The 14117-nt window shown below is 40.8% G+C and overlaps 1 long non-coding RNA gene across 1 annotated transcript; it reads left to right on the forward strand.

Annotated features, from left to right (window-relative positions):
* Positions 1 to 2812: 2812 nt before the first annotated feature.
* LOC136360906 (uncharacterized) lies at positions 2813 to 13779 on the forward strand. The gene is made up of 3 exons (XR_010743540.1): positions 2813 to 2934; positions 5328 to 5415; positions 13156 to 13779. It is a non-coding gene; the product is annotated as an uncharacterized lncRNA (long non-coding RNA).
* Positions 13780 to 14117: the final 338 nt, after the last annotated feature.

The following is a 14117-nucleotide window of genomic DNA, read 5'->3' on the forward strand; positions in this document are numbered from 1 at the left end:
TAAAGAAAACCTCCTGCTAGTTTAGAGACACACAGCAGCAGCATTAAATTTGCCCTGAACTTGTTAAATGTCTATTATTAATGTTTCTTCCAATGATCTTTATCAACATTGACTTTTACTCTAAAGCTCCTAAAACACTCTGCAGTTTTAGACACAGACCACTCACCACTACCCTGCTCCTCCTCAACAGGTGCGTAAGCAGCTACTCTAAAAATCGCCAAAGGTACAGAGAAATTTAAAAACAACAAAAAATTCCCCCAGGAAAAAAAAAATAACCCACAAAACCAACCAAACAAAAAAACCCACCCAAAATACTCCCCAAAAAACAAACACCCCCCCCCCACCAAACCAACAACACACCAAAAAAATACCAAAAAACAAACAACAACCCCCAAAAGACTGGAAGTTCTGATTAGTGCTGCTTTCTACACAAGACATGGTTTAGGGCTGACACTGGTACCATGAGGAAAACTCAGAAGGTGCTGAGCAGAGTCTTATCCACCACAGTTTGTCCCTGGGGGCAAGAATTAGTGGCTTTTATGGAACCTCAGGAACATGTTGTACCCACACTCCACATTATGGGCTGGGTGACTCACTCCATTATCACCTCCTGTCTTTCATTAAAGGGCTGCGGCTGTAAGTGCAGATTCACTGCCCTGAAAGCAGACTCTCCCAACCTTGTACAGCTCTCCAGCCCATGGGAAACAAGAGCCTGTTTGACTGCACAGAAAGAAACGAAAATAATTATGCCCTCTCATCCCTGCCTCCCCTCCCAACCCCCAACAGAAACCCAACAAAATATTTTGGGTTATGATAGCAGTTCCCCCAAATGCCAGCAACTCAGAGGAACTGGTACAGCCATTCCAAGAGGCAGAAGCCAAAAAGAATCAAAAAGGGTTGAAAATTACTTAGAAAGGAAAACAAGATTGCAGCTTTGTGTTTTGTGATAGGAAATTAGTAATTAGATTTAGATAGGCAGGAATATTTCCCTCAAAGTCCTAGATTACTGGCCTCAAAAAACTCAGATTGCTTTTTGATCTGTGATCAAAAACCTTTATAAAAATATAACTGTCTATAGCTCCTTCCTCCCTACCTTCCACTCCTGGAGGCAAAGCAGCTTGTTCACAATTGAGCTCCTGCTTCCAGGGCATGCAGGCTATGTCTCTCTTTGAGGCGTTAACAAGCCACTTACATCTCAAGCAGAAGGTGACTTCAGCTTTGTACAAACAGCATCAATTTATTTAGCACATCCTTCACATACACTCTGCATCACCCATGGATGGTTTCAAATACATCATGGGGGGTTTTTTGCTTGTCCAACAAAGCAAAAACTTAGTGAAACCAAGCTAAACTTTGCCTTTTTTTTTTTGTTTGTTTGTTGATATATTTTTTGGTTTATTTTAAAGCAAAGTGCAATCGCTTGATGCCAATTTTGAAATCATAAAGCTGCTCTTGCTTCCACCCGTGCTAAGCCAAAAGCAAGTGCAAGGCACCATAACTCATACACATGTCAAAGAGTACTGCTCAAGACTAGCTGAATACACAGGCCAGGAAAAAAATGTTGTCTTGGTTTTGAGCTTGTAAATGGAATGGTTTTAATGCTTTAAAGGCCAGATAAACACAGCTAATAGATCTCTAGATTGGCCTTCTTGCTTTCTCCTCTGAAAAGGCTATTGCGACAGAGCTTTGGTAACAGGCAGATGTTTGCTGGTTTTGAAGTGCTGTTTATTGAGTCTTTTGCTCTGCTCTAACTTTGAGTTTCCCTTCCATTTATTATGTTTCCTGCTGTTTCCTCTCTCTCCTCTGGACAGGAAGCTTGCAAGAGTATCATCATCTCACATGCAACATTCCCAGTGGCCACTAAAAATCAGTCATATGCACAGATGAGCGCCTGCATAAAAAAAATCTTGCAGTATTTTTGATTTGCCTTTTTTTTTTTTCTAATCAAGGAAAGACAGAAATCTTCTTGCAATATAGATAGCCCCTGAAAAAAAGCCCAAATCTACAAAACCCAATAAAACCTGACCCTCACCCCCCCAAAAAACCCCTACATCCTAATACACTATTGATTTGGTACCTCCAGTTCAGCAAAGAGAAGACAGATGTGCTGGAAAGTCAGCTGCCTATGTCCACTGCTATGCATTCTTTGCTCTGGGTGTTACCTGCTGAATTTTCTTCTCTTGCACAGAGCACCGAATTGCAGATTTCAAGGCTAAGGGGAAAACACCTTTTTTTTTAAATTATTAATGTTTTAGACTTGGATCCTCAGAGCTTACACAGACAAAGCTGTGATTAATAGGTCTTGGGTTGAGTGAAAAATACACATCTTTCCTCTGTCAATATGTCTGGATAAAAAAAAGCCAAAGTATAAAGCCTTTGTAGTATGTCCATTGATGCCAGTTCATTTATCAGAGAAGATAGAAAGGGATCTGACTCAGGAGAAATATTTACTTCAGCCACAAATACTCTGTGCCTGTAATGAATTCATCATCTAATTTTCTCCATCCCCCGTGCTGAGATCTGGAGAAGCTTCCTTGCTTGCTTGCTCTTTTTGCCTACTGTTTGGCACAGGAGCTGTTTGAGCAGAGCTGAACTGTAAGTGCCATGATCACAAATCTAGCATCTAGCTGGCACCAGGGAGAGAAAAGGTTCTATTTACAGTTCTTCTGGGCAGCGTTAGCCAGTGGAAACGCTGCTGCTCTGCCCATCCTCAGGATGACCTTCACAGGAATACACCTTTTGTTTTGTGACAAGCTATGACAAGGCCTTCAGGTTTGTCAGGATGTTCCTCTCATCCCCCTCCCTCCCTTCTTTTCTACAAGATTCTGGAGTTGCTCAAGCCTGTATATGAACAAAAGGCGTTTGAAGTAGCTGCATCTGAATGGAAATTGGACAGGTTTCAAACAAAGAGGAAGACACATGCTGACCTTCATGGTGAGTACTGTGAAATAATGAAAGCTACCAAATTCTCTTTGACTCTATAAGTTTTTTAATCACTCTTTTTTTCTTTTTACATTTTTTTTATCTCTAACCCCTGTGCAGCTGAGTTAAAACAGAACTCTTTTTCTCCTTGAGTGAATGAGGTAAAAAACAGCTTATGTAGTTTATAGAGAAGCTCAAATGAACTTACAGACATTGAAGCAGAAATTTCTGAGTGTCTAGTCTGACAAGGAACAGAAAGGTATTTTGAGTTCTTATTGCCATCAAAACTACTACACAAATCTTAAATAAACACAGTGAGCAACAGCTCATAGTGTGAGATGGATATAGAGAGGTCAATGTGCAAATACAATCACAATTTTCATGTCACTGAAAGTGTACTTCTGTTACCTGCTGAGTTTTATTGCCTTAAATAACTCCTTTAAAATATGAAGTGCATGAATTGCATCCACAATGATAACTGGAGCACTAAGAACCATGAACAAAAATCCTCAAGCAAAGTAATTATATCTTGATCACTGTCAATGATGAGCCATATAGCGTGTCCTGGTGTGGTCACATACCAACAGCAAGGAGGAAGTAAACAACCTGTTACTGCAAAACTTCTCAGAAACCCTAGAATTGCTGACTTGAGCCAAAAATAGATTTTAATGTGTATTAGTGTGCATGGATATGTCAGACAAATATTTCCTTTTAAATATGTGTTTTTTTAGAGAATGTAAAGAAATTTTTAAGAGTACCTTCACTTGTTAATTCTGTGTTGATGGTTAAATAAATGAATACTTCTTGCCATGACACCCTTGTAAAAGCAGCTGTCAAAATCGAGTGGCTCTTTCCTGACTGTTTCCAATATTTAAGTAAACAATGTTTTATCAACAGAGTAGCCTCATTTGAGAGTTTTGGACTGAGCTGCAACAAACTGAAGATAAAGATCTCAAATGTTCCTAGATGAGATTCAGTGGAAGTCCAAAAAGGTAGTGTGAGATGCCCAGATCTCACCCTGTATTAACTCTAAGGTAAATACTGTTTACGCAGGCAATGTGATAATCATAAAACCTTGTTAAACACTAGCTAATAATTATACTTTGTACTTATTCAGAACCTTTAATCTCATTGTCTCAGAGCCCTCTGTAAACATAAGCTAATTTTTACGACATTGTAGGAGTAGCTAAACAATTACTAGAGATGCCAGATCTCTGGGGTAGAAACCATAGAATCACAGAATCACACAATGGTTTGGGTTTAAAAGGACGTTAAAGATCATCTCCTTCCAATCCCCTGCCATGGGCAGAGACGCCTTCCACTACCCCAGGGTGCTCCAAGCCCCATCCAACCTGGTCTTGGACACTTCCAGGGATGGGGCAGCCACAGCTTCTCTGCACAGCCTGTGCCAGGGCCTCACTACCCTCACAGTGAAGAATTTCTTCCTAATATTCAGTCTAAACATATCAGTTTGAAGCCATTCCCCCTTGTCTTGACACTATGTGCCCTTATAGAAAGTCCTTCTCCATCTCTTTTGTGGGCCCCCTTTAGGGTTTCCCCAAAGCCTTCCATTCTCCAGGCTGAACAATCTCAATTGCATCAGCCTTTGCTCACAGCAGAGGTGCTCCATCCCTCTCATCCTCTGGACTGGCTCCAACAGCTCCATGTCCTTCCTGTGCTGGGACCCCAGTGCTGGATGCAGCCCTGCAAGCGAGTCCTCACCAGAACAGAGGGGTAGAATCCCCTCCCTGGACCAGCTGGTCAGGCTGCTTTGGATGCAGCCCAGGACATGACTGACATTCTGGACTGCCAGTGCACGTTGCTGGCTCCTGTTGAAATCCTTCTCCCCGAGGGCTAGTCTCAATCCATTCTCCCCTCATCCTGTGCCTGTGTCCAACCCTCTGCAGGACCTTGCACTTGGCCTTGCTGAACTTCATGAGTTTCACACGGGGCCACCTCTCAAGCCTGCCCAGGTCCTCTCTCTGTGAATCAGGACAATTCTCCACATCCCCACCTGGAGTTAAGGGCAGATTCCATAACTCTGCTGTAGGAATTGGCTTTACTGGAGTTTTTACATTAAAGGTAGCAGAGTAAAAATGAAGCTCTACTTTCCTTGGGCTTGATCCATAAGAGCAACAAAACAGTATTTCTCATAACTAAAGGTCAGGCTCTTAAAACCAGTGACACAAAGACATCCCACACAGCAAATCGCAGAAAAAGTTTGCAGCACAAACATCAGGAAAGCCAGTCAGCCCTCTTAATCTGATAAACTGGTCCTGGCAACAAATTAAAACAGTTGCTTCATGTTTGTGGGCAGTTTTTAATGGTTTGTTCTTGCATTTTAAGGTACTGGCTCCAGATTACAGGTTTATGACAGGAAATATATTTCACTGTTTTTCCTTCAGGCTTTTGCTCTAAAAGAATAATGCTGATGAAGTGATCAGCAATAGATAACTTATATCTTCATCGGAATCAGTGAAGAAATGCCTCAAGGTGAATATCTAGCATAAAACCTAAATTATGTATCAATTTATGTAAATAGCAACATGGAAGCTCCCCGAGTAATCCCAAAGGCTGGCAGATGGCACAGGCTCAACTTCATTAAAAAACAGTGTGAAAGACCAGACTCCAGACTGAGATCTCCTCTCTAAAAGCAGCATAGGGAAGCAACTAATTTTTCCAAATATTCATATAGCCCCTGACTAGTTATAATTGAACCACTATCTGTGTCAAAGGACACGTCTAGTTTTTGTATAAAGAGGCATGGAAAGTGGCTGCTGAAGTATAAGATGTACTGGAAACAGATCTGCACTCTAAAAGATGAGCACAGCTTCCCTTGCCAGGGAAAACTGTGCAGATACAAGGGACCCCAGTTGCCATGAGGATAAGAGGAGTGAATTTAAGTTCCTTCTGGATTCCTGATGTCAGGATTGCTTTATGCTAGTGTTGTCACTCCCATTTAATCCCATGGTCATCTGGAGACTGATCACTATAATACCTACTGATAATATCATGTGTTATGATACTACAGTTTCCATCCCATATATTTCCTACCAACTTTCTCTTTGACACTTGGCTTTAGCCCTTAGAGTACCTGCTTGCCTTATTTCCCTTTCTCTTATCCCTGCTGAATTCACTCCAGTGCCTCCCTTTGCATCTCTCTGTTGTTTGTTTTCCTAATCAAATAATCTCCTTCCCTTTTTTACTGAGCACCACTTACTTAATATTTAAACAAATTAAATAAACCAAATCAAATTAAATGAACCAAATCAAAAAGATCTGCTGTCCCTATGTAATGTTTATCTTCTTGTTTAATAACATATATTCTGTGGGATACTGAAAGTGTGAATCTTCAGCCATGGATTGCCTTAGCCTGTTTATATAGTATCTAGTGAAAAAAAAAATCATATTCATAAATGGCATTGAGGTCTTACCATAATAAAGACAATTAGTTATATTGCTGGTGGTTAATAGCACCGACAATTTAAATGAGAGGTCTAAGTATATAGATGGAAATAAATCCAAAGAAAGTGACACACCAACTATTTTATGCTATACTAATTTGAAGTATATTCTAAACACAAACAACCCTAAAAAATTAAAAAGAAGAAAACCAATAAACCTCTTTTCCTTTCTTGGAAACTTCCCATCCAAAGCATTATAAATTATCTCTCTTTTGAGCTGAAGTTCCAAGAAGTTTGAATCAATATTACATCTCCAGCAGCTAATGAAGACTGGTTATGTGTAGACAAAACATTCTGCTGTTATCTCAGTAGGCAGAAAAAAATCCCAGAATATTTTATAGCTTAAAATATTTTCCTCCATAAAACACTTTTAAAGCACCATGTGATCCTGCTATGAAAATATGCCAAGTTGTTTTGTCATTTTGGACTGAAATATATAGATGGCTCTTCTATCACTTATCAAAATACTAAACTAATTTTTCATTGCACAGACAAGCAGCTGGGTGTGTACATGGTTAAATATGTTGACTATTCAGTGTTTTCAGAAAAGGCACCTTAATGGCTAATAAAATTCTCCTCTTGTGTGTCATGAGCCTTTGACCCAAAAATGGCCAGAGCATTCACAGGACAGGTCTGACCATAAATGTGAAGACAAAGGCTTTATAAAGACTTTATACTTATCTCTGGATTCTGGCCAGATAAAATAATGATCCTGGATTCTGGAAGAAATGTCCATGGACAGGGCCCATGGGTGCTGCAGTACTGCAGGCAATGAGCAGGCATCCTGCCCTGCAGCACACACCTCACCTGGGGTGCATTGCTTCTCCTTCCTCTACTTCCAGGTCACACCAGACCCCACCTTCAGTCCCTCTTTATGGTGTTTTCTTGGGTGCATTGATTTATTCCAACAGGAACCAACTAGAATCATCTACTGGAATTTTGTTTCACAGTACGTGTTGATATTTTAGCTTGCTGAGCCTAGAATTAAGATGCAAAAGATTTTGATTTTCCAGTGAGGACAGGGGTACTAAATTTTATTCTGCAAATAACAGAATGGAACTCTCTAATTCATCTCTTTCCAAGTCAAAGTAGCACAAGGTGTGATGCTATGTCTTAGAGTCATAGCAAAATAAATAACAAATAAGGTCTGGTTAGCCTTCTATAAGACAATAATACTATTCCAGTTAACAACTGATTCAAAAAGAAATAATTTTCAGAGAATCAAGAGGAATCAAAGAAAGGGAAAACCCATCAGATAATTTCCTCTGCAGACTTTTCTAATTACATTTACTTTCTAAAAGGCAATCTTTTTCTCCCTCTCCAGGAGTATCTGGTATCTATTATGTCAGCAGCAAAACTTGGAAAAAAAATATATCCCAGAACAGAACTTCCCACTCTTTAAGTCCATGCTGAGATAATGGGGAGGCTTTTATGCCCATGCTATAGACAGGGAAGTGACAAACAGGGAAGGTGGATGGCTTCTTATTGGCACAGGAAGAATTTGCATGAAGCAAGGAACTGAACACCAGTTTACAAGTGTTCAAATCAGCACAATAACCTCAGGTGGGGCTCTGGGAGAGATTTTTTTTTTTTTTTTCTCCCAGCCAATTTAAGAACAGGGGCACAAGCCCTGCTGAAATATCTCGAAATGGGTTAATCCTACCTGCAGTAGCCACCTCTTTTTGCTTTCTCCACTGTCTGCCTGGGACTCTATGGGAGCACCTTAGGTCTGATCTTTCCCCTGTAGCTCCAGGCCTGATGTGTGTTGGATTGTTTTTTCCTCAGGTACAAGAAGGAACTTCTGTGGTAGTAGATTAGAAGTACTCAGAAATCTGGTAATCCAGTAAGTTAAATCACCATTATTTCTAACAATGTCTGAGCTAGAAAAAAATAGCAGTTCTTATAAATAACCACAGATTTATCAGCCATCCCCTCACCATCAAGTGCTTTGGCTCAACTTCTACTGAAAAAGGTCTGTAAGCACTCCATGTTTTAACTCTGATTCACACTGAAAGTTTTTTATGTTCTACTTCCAGGGGAGACCTGATAGCTGTAGACAGCTAATTCAAAGTGAAATTCTGAGCAGTAGAGTCCTCGGGTACTTTGACCTCAGTATTTTGAAACAGAGGACATAAGGCAGTTAAAACAGCCTATAGATTTAATAATTTTGCAATGTTATCTTCTACTGAAAATATGATTCAATTGTTTTGGTGATTTAATCTATCCCTTGATGTCACAAGTGCTTTCAAATTTTTTAATCTACTTGTTCAGTTCTGCCTGCAATATATTGTACAGCCAGAAAATAAGATCATTGTCAGTGCAAGCCAAAGGTAAAAACCTGTGAAGGGCAAAAATCAAGGCTTTGGGGATATAGCTGGTTTGGGATTTTTTTGTTTGTTTGGGTTTGTTTTTGGTTTTTTTTTTAGCTAAAACAACCCCTCAAACCAAAATAAAACACAACTGTAGCACCTTAGTGAGCAGACTACCCTGAAGAGTAAACCTCCACTAGACATCTTGTTATCCCAGAGAGTTTCTGGTAAGTGGCAGCTGAAAAAACCAATAAAAAAAAAACACGGAATGACAGAGATATTCCAGACAGAGCCCTTGCACCTTGCACAGTGTTGTACCTGGATTTCACACTTTGAAAGTGGTAGGAAAAAAGGGTAAGGGAAGGGGTAAACTATAAACCTTTACTTGGACCTTTTCCAGACCAGAAGGCAGCACTGTGGCCATCTAATCTGACTTCCTGAACAACACGGAACACTAATTTAGACATTTCAGAAAGGGCCATACCCCAAAACTCTTTTCACAGAGGATTTTATTCCCAAATTAGAGAAAAGAGCCAACATTAAAGAAACATTTAGGCTAGAAGTGATTATAATACAATTGGAGTTGCTTTCACATTTCTTTCTGGAACTGTTTCACAGATGGCAAGGCATCTTTAATTAGAGTTGAGGACCATCAGGAGCAGAGCACAGCAATATGCATTCTCTCTTCTTGTACAAAAGAGCTCTGGGATGCAGTGTGCCAATTACAACTTGGCTAGGGGATTTCTAATGAAATTATTTCTTTTGTCACAAACTCTTGATGTATGAACAGCAAAATTTTCATGGAACAGTACCAGGCACAAAGCAAGTTGCATCAAGAGAAAGTGGAATTTCCAGTGAAGGAGGCAAATTAAATAAAGCACAGAGACAGGATGAGAGGCATAGAGAAGAAAAATAACAGCAGAGAAATTCAGTGCATAGGGCACCTCCACGACACGAGCAGGTTTTAGTTTCCCCTTTTCCTGGGCAAAAGTCAATGTATCCACAGAAATTGCCTTGATGCCAGTGTACCACAAGGTTGAGGTGATCATCAGTCTTACTGGGGGTTGCTCTTTATCTCCTCTTTACCTTTTATCCTGTGTAAACAACTAACACTCACTTGGCCTCGCTGGGAAGTTCTCCCACACTCAAGTTTCCGTGGAAAACTCACCCTGTACGTTGGATCCCAACCCTCCTCTCCAGGCTACATTGCTCTATATAAAATTGAACTATTTTAAAGATAGTTTTTAAAAGTATGCCAGAGAAGACAATAGTACAGCTGATGCTGGTATTCACCCTGGATAAGGCAGACAGGTTGCAGACTTTATTCTTGATCTCTTGTTCTTCCAGCCTCCTTTTGTCCCTCTACACTTAAAAAACCCAAACTAAACAAACAAGCACAAAAAAATCCCTCAAAGGCCAAAAACCCCATCCATCCCGATTAACCAATCAAACCCCATCAAACTCTAATATAAATACATAATAGTAATGGAGGGGTTTTTTTAACTTCACTGTGAAACTGGATTCCCACCCCTTTAGCTTCCTCCACTTCAATCAAGCAGCAAATAATTTTTGTGTCAAGATCTGTTTCCTGTAGTTTTGTTTATCTGGAGGAATACTGCACTTGTTCTTAAGTAACAACTACAGTAAAGCTTCTGACAGACATTCCTATAAAGTGACCCAATAATCTGAGTCAAGAAGGTTTTACATTTAGACTCAAAATAACCACTTCTCACCTCCATCCTCCCATCCAAATAATGTTTTCAATAAAGCAAAATTAATTAGAGCCGGGATTTCAAGGCACCACCTCTGTATTGGAAACTGTGTGCATTCAAGCAAGAGCCATTTGTTTTTCCTTGGATGCTTATCTTCTTCCAAATGATGGATTTGCAAAAAGGGCAGCTGCAATGGCTGCTAGATTGGTTTTGTGCCTTTAACTGATTCCTGTCTAACTTCCGCGGTTTGATGATGATTAACTCTGTGATTTATGCCTTCTTGAGGTGCATAACTCTCTCCTTGTGACAGTTTCACAATCAGCTGTAGGGTCAAGGAGGTACCTCATCTGTGGGCTTCTTGTAGATAAACCCCAAGTGGTCTAAAGGTCTTATTTTAAAAAGAGAAGACAACTTCTGGCAGGCAGTTTTTGAGGAGGGGAAGTCACATGCTATCCTAAGGTTGTTGAATATTTCAACATAAGGTTTTATGGGAAAAGTACTTTGATAAGAAGAATTATGCAGCGACAGACTTGAGAGTGGTTTTGTTTTGTTACCAGTACAAGCAGAAGGGGATTAGCCAAATGTAACAATTCGGAAAGCAGGGATGAAAAAGATCACGTGTTATTGTGTTAGATAGGGAGCACAGGAACATTAACAGAATTCCCTGGGAAGGTAGTCACATCCAGAACACACAGCAGCAGAAATAAACATGCAGAAAGGAACCAGTCCCTTGTGACCAGGGTGCTGTGCTGAAAAGGCAAGTGCAACCTCAGCGGCTTGCTGGGACAAATCTCCTAGGAAGGGTCATGCAGTTAAACCCAGCTTTAACAAAGCATGAACCTCTGTGCCTAAACTTCATGCAAGGCACCCAAGCTGATGTAGAGCTGCAGTGTTTGCTGTGCTTGTGCTGAAATGTGGCACTTCAACAGAACTGGTCTGGTGCATGCGATGCCTTAAGTTTTACTTTCTTGTTTTTCAGATTCTGGGCTGCCTAGGGGTGTAGTTCCAAGCCTCATATTAAGTGTTAGTAAGGTCCCTTCACAGAGTAGGTATACTAAACAAATCCTTTTCTGATTTGATTTTCTGGTTTCCTTTTCTGACCAGAAACCAATGCCTTGGGAAGGCTGACCCGAAACAGAGACTGGACAGAGCTAGAGAATTAAGTCAGTATTTATTGGAAGGCCTCTAGGATATACCTTGGGCAGGACAGGGCCTGACCAGGGCTACACCCAAGGTGGACTAAGAATGGTCACACAATGGCTGACCAGTCACAAAGTCTCACACTTTTATAAGTTTTGGTCCATTTGCATATTGGGGTTGAATTGTTCAATTACAGCTGCAGGTTGGGAGGTCTCATCCTTTTTGTTCCTCCCTTCAGTCACCACTGTTTGTGCTTTTGGGCCTGAAAGTTGTCCTTGGTCTTCGTCAGGAAAATGATTTGTCTCCCTGCTCTGTGCAGAGAGCTGACTGACACTTAATATGAGGCTCAGAACTACACCCCTGGGCAGCACAGAATACGAAAAACATGAAAGCTAAAACTTAAGGCATCACATGTGCTGGTGTCCAAAAAGGTTACAAATGTGGAATTGCCCCTTTCTCAAGCTGCTGCTTTTGTTGTTCCTAAGCCTACGTACCTCTCTTTAAAGACCTTCCTCAGTTATGAGCATCAAAGACATGGACAAGCTAGGAAGAAATGACCCATAAAACCAAGTTTTAAGGACTCAGAGCTGTGGGGAGAAGCACATTTGAAACAGCACCACCAGTGATGTAGGTCTGCTGGAATAGGCAGCACAAAGTGACATCCTGCCTAATGACATGAGAGCATGGTGGCACTGAGAGCACAGGTCACACACACTGGTGGAGGGAGAGGTCTAAACCACTGAACAACTCCGCTGAGAGGAGGCAAGGCTGAGATTCAGTGATCTGTCTGAGATAAGAAAAGGTCATATTCTTCGAGGGCTGGTCAGTAACCTCAGTTAATCCTAGGCTGCTGCTCTGCATGCTTGGCCCTGTGCCAATCCAAATTTATTCTTTATTCCTCCAGTGGTGGAGGTGCCATCCCACTAGAAAGCAGAAGCTGTACTGAAAATTCTTTTTTAGTTTTGTTGCTGAATACATTTTCAGCTGGATCAGTCCAATGATCTTGCTCACCACACAGATGATATAGTCAGCATAAAGGAGGATTTGTGGCTAGGAGTGGCGGAAGCCCACGCCTTTTATTGACAGGCCTCAGGAATGCAGGTTTAAAATTGATGTAAAACAGCACACTCCAAGGAAAAGCAAAGGTGACTGGTAAGAATTAGCTGGTTTGGATAACCCATCCTCAACAGTTTTTGCTTTCCAGGTCTCAGCTAGGTGCCTTGTGCAAGATGATCACATATTCTCAGTGACACCAGATTGGGGTGGGCATAAAGACACCAGAGGACACCCAAAAGAAGGCAGTAACTGGACAGTGTGCTCATTTATCTTACACCAGAGAGAATGAGCTTGTCACTGCCTTGAAGGAGTGCAAGAAAACACATCCAAAAGGGTTTCCAGCAAAGAAATTAGAGGTGCTTTGAGCACAGTTATTTTGTCTGCTTCCTTGAGGGAAGAGTCAAGCCTGGACATGTAATGAGTAGCCAGAGGCTGAGCAAACTGTGTTGGGCTGCTGGGGGGGTGACTGTGTTTGAGGAAGGATTATGCAGAGCTGAGAAACCAACAGATTTTACTCCCACAGCTTTTATAGACTTGTTCTGTTTTCTCCAGGTTATAAAGTTGTTTTGAAGCCTGGGTCATTGACGTCAGCACGTCACATCCATTCAGCCTTGAATCTTTCCTGACAGTGTTTTCATGCACCTGCGAGCCAGCAGCACGTACAAGCACTAAAGAAACAATGGTGAAAGAGGCTTTCATTGCCACCACCACAGCAGATGCAAACATGGTCCCTAAGGAAAGGTTAAGTGACCAAAGCACTCAAATATGAGAGATCTTTGAGACAAAAATATAAAAAGTAACTAAAAAAAAAGGTAGTATTTTTTTTCTTTTGTAACAGGGCAAGAAATAATGAGCTTAAATTGCCAGGAAGGACAGTTAAATGTTGACGCAAAATTAAAATTTTCCAACAGCACAGAGAGTGAAGCATGGGACCAGTTAAATAAAAAAGAACCCTTCAAGAGCAGATTAGGCAACTCCGTCATGGATGATTTAGACTAGCTGGATGGAAAAGTAAGGAGGAAGACTTCTAGGATTCTGAGTGAGCCATCAATACATTAGAAAAAAAGGATCTTTGAAAGGGAAGCACAGGCAACATCACACTGCAGCCAATATCATGACATAGAGCACAGCCAGCCTCAGCTTGCAGTAAGGACATTTCTCCTTATGACTTCAGGCAGTCCAGCTCTGCCTCATTTCTGCCATAGTGAAGCTGCATTCACTGCCTGGCCTGAAATTTTAAGAAAGTGATTGATTAACTGGAGATGAGATTTATGAGGCTCAATTTCACTATTTGGGACAATCGGGAAATGTTTTTCTATGCCTAGGAAGATAATCTAGTTCCTAACATTACCTGTCTCCTCTAGCTTACTGTCTACAATTCATTACTTAAAAAAAAAAAAACAAACAACAAAACCAAATAATTCAGAGTTACATGAAAACAAAAATATGGAAGGAGAAAGAAGGAGCTACTCTTGCATCTATTACTCTTTAAATCAAACAGTAATTAACAGTAG

Source organism: Sylvia atricapilla, chromosome 5 (genome assembly GCF_009819655.1).
Source record: "Sylvia atricapilla isolate bSylAtr1 chromosome 5, bSylAtr1.pri, whole genome shotgun sequence".
Lineage (NCBI taxonomy): Eukaryota > Metazoa > Chordata > Aves > Passeriformes > Sylviidae > Sylvia > Sylvia atricapilla.